Source organism: Neophocaena asiaeorientalis, unplaced genomic scaffold (assembly GCF_003031525.2).
Source record: "Neophocaena asiaeorientalis asiaeorientalis breed wild unplaced genomic scaffold, Neophocaena_asiaeorientalis_V1.1 scaffold256, whole genome shotgun sequence".
In the NCBI taxonomy this organism is placed as follows: Eukaryota; Metazoa; Chordata; class Mammalia; order Artiodactyla; family Phocoenidae; genus Neophocaena; species Neophocaena asiaeorientalis.
In genome coordinates this window covers 9,164,844-9,171,751 of record NW_020185324.1, presented here as the reverse complement: position 1 = coordinate 9,171,751, position 6,908 = coordinate 9,164,844, and the positions used below count along the sequence as shown (strand labels likewise).

The 6,908-nt window shown below is 36.7% G+C and overlaps 1 protein-coding gene across 1 annotated transcript in view; it reads left to right on the top strand.

The window, feature by feature from the left end:
• The first annotated feature begins 1,195 nt into the window (after positions 1-1,195).
• The window catches only part of PTPRD (protein tyrosine phosphatase receptor type D), a 1,004,024-nt gene continuing 998,311 nt past the window's right edge, over positions 1,196-6,908 (top strand). The window contains exon 1 of the mRNA XM_024734238.1: positions 1,196-1,230. The gene's annotated coding sequence lies outside the window, so the exon portion shown is untranslated. The remainder of the gene's footprint in view (positions 1,231-6,908) is intronic.

Below are 6,908 nucleotides of genomic sequence, written 5' to 3'. Positions count from 1 at the left end.
ATTTTTTTTTTTTCTAAGATTATGCTACTAATGTCAGCCTTGCTGCTGGGGTGACCATGTTCATGGTTGAAGGCAAATGTGTCACTGTTCTTCAAAACACTGATTTCAGACATATGCAGTGCTAATTAGAGGTCTAGTAAGTATTATCACCTTTCCATACAAAATTCAAGCCTGCAAAAAAAAATGCTTTTTTTAAATATTACAACAAAAGAGAAAATGCATTCCCATATGGTATAAAAAGTATTAAAGAACTTGCCTAAAAAGTCATTTATCAAGAGAGGAAATTTTCTTCAATTCCTTAATTTGTTTTTTCATGAAACTAAAGTGTTTCATTCATAATAGATATTAATAGTCCTTTAAAATTAAAGCTTTATTGGCAGAAACAGGTGCCATGCAACTATTCTTTTAAATGACAGAAGATGGTTATAAGGTACAGAATATGGTGGGAAAACCTAGAAAAAGAAGACGCATTCCTTCTTTGGGCATCAAGACAAGCTTCCCTGAGAGACGTTATTTGAGGTGGACCTAAAGATTGGGTAGAAAGAATATTGAGGCCGAAGAAAAGGGGCAAATTAAAATATTGTTAAAGGAAAGAAAGTACATGTTTAATATAGGGTGTGAGGACACGGCACAAGGGAAAATAGTGGGAGATCAACCTGAAAAGTAGGAGAAGAATGTATTGGAGAATTTGGGGAGAGAATCTTAGGGAGAATAGGAGAAGCTGACTAAAGCTGCTGAGCACTGTGATAAATACTATAGCTTTTTTCTGTATAGACAATAGAGATAATTTTTGAGTTCAGTGAAGTAATTTATATGGCATTATCAGAGCTGTGTATTTGGATAAGTGTGTCATGATCGCATTCATGTCAGAACCAAGATTGTATTATACAGGAGACTCTGTATTTCTGCCTACCTTTTAAACTTGAACACCAGAAGAAAATGTTGTGAAATATACACATGCCAGTGTGTGTATTCAAAAGATTTTGAAAAACAACGTTATCTAATTTGGACCTAATATAGTGGGGATGAAACACTTTCATCTGAAAAAGACTAAATGATTTAGATCAGATAAGGTATTTTCATTGCTTACTTAGTTTTGCTTCTGTATATAAATTCACAGTATGTGCTTTAAGACAATTTGAAAAGTTTGGTAGTTTTTATGATTGTAATATCAAAATATGTTTTTGTTGTTTCAGATGATGGTGCCTGTCAATTAACTGAACTACTGTGGTAAGTTGGTTTTTCTCTTCTCATTCTGCATTGAATGTTTTCCGTTCTAAGATTCAAAGGGATTTATGTCACCTTTAAAACCCATAAAAATGTGAGCACTTAAATGGATTGAAAGTCCGGCGTGCCCTAGAGTAGACTGAGCTTTTTTTCAGGGATGTACCCTTACCTTTTTTCTTCTGATCTGAGCCAAAATTGGAAATCACAGAGCCTCCTGTACACATATACCAGGAGCCTAGGAATGGCTACTGTTTTCCAAATGTTTTCCATTTCACTTGTCCTATCTGCTTGCCCAGGGTTGACCCTGAGAAAACATACAAGTGTTCATGCTATCAGAGGCAGTAGAATGTCTTTTAAAGAAATAATTTTTGAGTAGTTTTAAATTATCTGGAAGTTTGGTAAGAAGAAACAGATGTTTCTGTTTTCTCCCCTCATTTCATGGAGGTATTAATGATCATGGCCATGATGGACAGGCTGATTCTCTTTTTTCCGGTTTCATACCTGATTAAATCATATCGCAAAGCAGAAGTTGAAAGACAGTTGTCTTTGTTATGAATGTACTGTGGCTCCTTTTGGGGATTTCTATTGGGTAATATTACATGTGGGAGAATGAAACATGGTACTACATGTTGTGAAAGATAATAATAATAAAATATATGCTGCAATGGTGTGCCCTCAAGAAAGGAAATTTGAAAGAGGTTTTCTCTGGCAATACATTAGATTTTTAAAGATGTTTTGTTTCTTCTCTTCTTTTTCAATTAAAACAAAGAATTTAGTTTTCAACCACATTATGTCAATGGAGATGTTTGTTTTCACAGGTGCTTCACTTATTCACACTCTCAATCAAAATCTCTCAATCAATTATAAAAATAGTATCTTGTTGTTACTGTTTAAGTATTTAGAAGGAATTTTTTATAGTGTTTATATCGATAGTGAAACACCCAACACTTACTGACACAGATAATTAGTTTTGGTTTTTTGCTATTATTCTTAAAAGAAGTGAAAGTAGAAAAGGAATTTGTATCTTAACTTACATAATTGCCTTGGATTATCATGATTGGTCATTGAAAACTAAGATGAGTGGGTGTGGTTTGTATCAATCTAATTCATCTCTGAAGAAGTTGGTACCCTTTTATCTCTATCTTGGAGGAACAAACTGAACATATTTGTATGTTTTTACGATACTGGGAAACTGGTATTTTCATGGACTCTCTGCATTTTCAGACTTAAAAGGAGAAGACTTTGCATCAGGACATTACCCATTTTACTTCTTTGAGAGTTTATTGGTTTAGAGTAGAAAAAGTTTCACTATTTCCTCTCTTATTCAACTGCAATAAAGAAAAAAATTAATGAGAGTGTGCCTTTGTATATCATCCTGCCGCTGCCTGTAAGACATGGCCAGAGAGGCAGGCAATTGGGGGAGGGATAACAAGAAATTTGGAGATGAAAGAAAAGTTCATAAAGAGCTTGGATAAAAAAGAGGAACGGGCAAAGGTATGGGAAGCTGTATGGGGTTTGATTTAGGGAAGAACAAATGTTGGAGGAAAAAAAAATATGTGAGTCCAATGTATACTATACTAATGTTTCTCAAACTTCCATGTGCCTAGGAACCACCTGGGCAATCTTGTTAAAATGTAGATTCTAATCCAGTAGGACTACACTAAAGCTCAAGAATATGTATTTCTATAAGTTCTCAAGTAATGCTAAAGCTGCTTGTTCAAGAAACGGCAAGATATTATATAAATAATTTTCTTCTTCTACTCCCTATTCAAGGAATTTCAGTTGAGAGGTGACTTTTCAAGCATTTGATTCGGATTTGATTTTTAGTGCTCTTATTTCACTTTGTAAAGATCAATCTTAAGATTAGAGAAAATTGCCGGTTTTAGTTCAGCCACCCACAAAGAGAACTGGATCTTGCTAGCCCCCAAAGTCTAGCTTCCCTCTCATTAACTGTTTAATCCATGGTAAACTGTGAAGGATTAAAGAAAGTCAATTTGTTTGAGTTAAATAATTTTCAAGTGCATGAAGTATAAGATGTTACAAAGCAAGATGCATTTTTAAAACATTGCAGTCCATTCAGAGGCCATAATATCATCACCCTGCAACAGTAAAATTATAAAAAGCAACAATGGTCATGGGGGTTGGAGTCCTAACCCTAATATAAGTAAACATTACCAGCATTGCTGTGCTTGAAAGTACTTGACTTTTGCATTGAAAATGCAGTACAGTGTTCTATTGATATTATGAATGTTAGCTAGTCTAATAGGTAAGCTTACTCAGATTCCATGGAGATTATCAAGAAAGCAGGATAGAAATCAGACTAGGCAAGGTGGGTCAGTAGCCCTGAATAATAAGCCAAGAATTCCTTGTCCAGTGGTGTAAGGAAATCTAAAGGGCGTTCTGGAACCTGGATTCTCCGAGGAGCCTGGAGAAGGCCATGGAAGGAGAAGTTGTAAAATCAATCTAAAGTTTTCTGCTCTCTTTCCTCGAAATGAGTGTGTCTCCCCCCCAACTACATGTCAGAACCACCCGAGGATTTGAGAAAAAATAGTTACCACCGGGACCCACCTCAGAACAATTAACGCAGAGTTTCCTGGGTGGAGCCTGGCATCCAAAGATTAATGGTCCAGCTTCCTGGTGATTCCATAGGGAACTGGAGTTGAGAACCAATGCCCTACATTAAGACCTGAGATTTGTATTTTTAACACACTGTCAATGTTACTGCTCCATGGACCACACTTTGAGTAGCAAGGGCCTACCAACCCCCATAAGTTTTTCCTCACATTCAGGAGAGGCAGTATCACTGACTGAGGAGTAGTTGCCTTCTCTCTAAGTATGAGGGGAGAGAAGGGAGAAGCAAAAGAAGAGAAGAGACATCCAAATGGCATGTGGTGGGAACCCTGGGTAGAATATTCAACTCCTCACCTGATTGGATTTGAAGGGCAAAGGAAAAATCCCTGTACTCCAAAATATCTTACCTAATCATATCATAGCGTGCTTAAACTTGCACTATTAAAATTAATTTGATTTTAGTGCTTTCCTAACTTGACCGTGCAAACATTATCCTTTGGTACAATTGTTATAAATATAGAGAATTGAGGAAGAGAGTGAATTGGGCAGGAATCGGAATTTTATTAATCATCCGATGGTTCTAATTGAGAACAGAGCTTGGAAGCCATTGTTTTAGACCACACACTGCATTCTTTCCTGGCTTTCTTTCAATATGTAAACATATTCCTCTTCTTTAAATTAATATTTTATATGTACTATTCCGCATAACAATAGAGCTCAGCATAACAACAAAATAATAATGATCAATACTAGGTATTATACGATGCTCACTATTAGTCAGGTACTGATCTGAGAGTTTCATATGCCCTAAAAAGTCTTAGATAATATGTACTATTGTTATCCACTTTACATCTAAGGAAAGTGGGGAACAAAAATGTTAAATTTCCCAAGTTCGCATAGCTGGTAAATAGTAGAACTGGGATTTTCCGGTGTAAGATATTCTGGCTCCAGAACCCATGCTCTGCTAAACTACTTATCAACTGTCAATTGATTAATGTATTTAACAAGTGTTTCTAGAGCAGATTCTAAGCACGAGGTGGTAGGAATACAGCAGTAAGCACTACAAAATGTAAGTCTTTATGAAAATTCCTTTTTCATGGGAGGCTCTTGTTTTTAGAATAGCCAGAATTCTTTAAAAGACAGTATTCATGGCAAGAAGACATGGGTTCAAATGTGACTATTCCATTTACTTTCTGAGTGATCTTGCTAAATCTCTTGATCTCTGTAGTAAACTAATGAAATAATGTGAAGGGATGTCTAAATGAGTTACTTTCATTGCTTTGCATCATCACTGACCGTAAAGAAAGAAGTTTTGCCTGTATATGAGGCTTAAAAAATGTCTTAGTTGGGAAAGATTGATTTTTATTATGTCAGTAGACACAAAGAGCATCGTGAAAGCATTAGATAGCAGGAAGGTGTTTGTGGCAATGTTAGCGATGTTGGTATTGGCATCGGTGTTAGTGGTGATGATTGTCATAGTGGTGGTGATGGTTAAGGTGATGAAATTGATCATAAAAATTGCTGTTCATTAAGCGCTTACAATGGCTAAGGCATTGCACTAAATTCTTTATTTTTATTACTTTATTTTTTTCTATTTCACAATCTTATGAGGTCATATAATTATTGTTATAATGTAGAGCTGGAAAATGTGAGGATTAGAAAGCTTCAACAATTAGCCCAAGTTGTATAGCTAAACAAGTAATGGAACCTGAATTTGATCCAAGATATGTCAATTATCTATTTCTGTGTAACAAACCACCCTAAATCTCGGTGGCTTAAAATAACCATTTGGTATTCCTCATGATTCTGTAGGTTTACTGGGCAGTTATTCTGCTCCGCCTGAAGTTGGCTGGGGTCACTTATGTGGCTACATTCAAGTAGGCACTTAACTGGAGGTCTCAGTTTTTCAGACGCTCAGTTTTCCAGACGCTCTCCACATGACCTTCATCTCTAGTAGAATAGCTTATACTTTCACATAGTATGCAGCTCAATTCCAAGAAGTGTTCCAAGGAACAAGCCACACTGCAAGTGCCTCACTTTGCAGCATGCTTGCTAAATTCTCATTGGTCAAAACAAATGTCCAAACCCAAAATCACTGTAGGAAGGAATAAAACCAGTGCACAAATACCTCGAGACATGGTTCAGTCTCCCATACCAGATATGGCTGACTCCAAGACCCACTGTGCTTTTAATTACTATAGCGTGTTTCCTCCCTGGAGATATTGAAAGTGAACATTGGAAAAAAACAGACCACATAGTATTGTTGAAGAATCACCATAGGTAGACTTGACCTGGGATTCCAACAATAATGAGTAAATTTAATTATTCAAGAGGAAATTTATTATACAACACTCAATTTTGAGCTGGATAGCAAGGTTCAAAGTTTGAGAATTCAGAGCTTTTGAAAGTCTGATTACCAAATAGGATCATGACGTAGTTAGCAAAATTGTGAATATTTACAAACCGGATTTCTACTCTTGCTCTAATGTAGAATCTCATCGTCACAAGTACACTTCTGCATTTGAGTAAACAACAGGAGGAACAGCGATAATATTGTGTCTACTTAGGTTACCAAATAGGATCTTAGTTGAATCCTCAAGGGTGATCCCAAAAGCATGCAGAAAAGACCTGAGTCTGAAAGAGTCAGATGGCAAAAGACACCTGCTGTTACCAATGACCCATCTATAATGCAGAGCAACCTCTTAACGTGAGGTTGTGAACAACTTTGGAGTTTGAACAGGCTTGTGTCCCAGTGGGCCTGTCAGGATGAATTAGGTAGAAAACAGACATCCTGCTTATCTAGAACCTTATTATTGTGGTCATTAATTTTCCCAACCTATTGTACCACACTTTCCTCACTTAGGGCCAAGGAGATTCTTGAATGTGCAGCAAGACCAGAATAATATAGAGTGCTTTGCCTCACTGCTTTCAAGCTGTTCTGTTATTGTTGTTTAGGAACTCCATAGAGAGCATCTGTCTTTAGGATTATAAATTTGGTACTTTTTACCAGCTCTAAATTTTCTCTAATGCTTAAGAGTAGTTGGATCGGGCTTCCCTGGTGGTGCAGTGGTTGAGAGTCCGCCTGCCGATGCAGGGGACGCGGGTTCGTG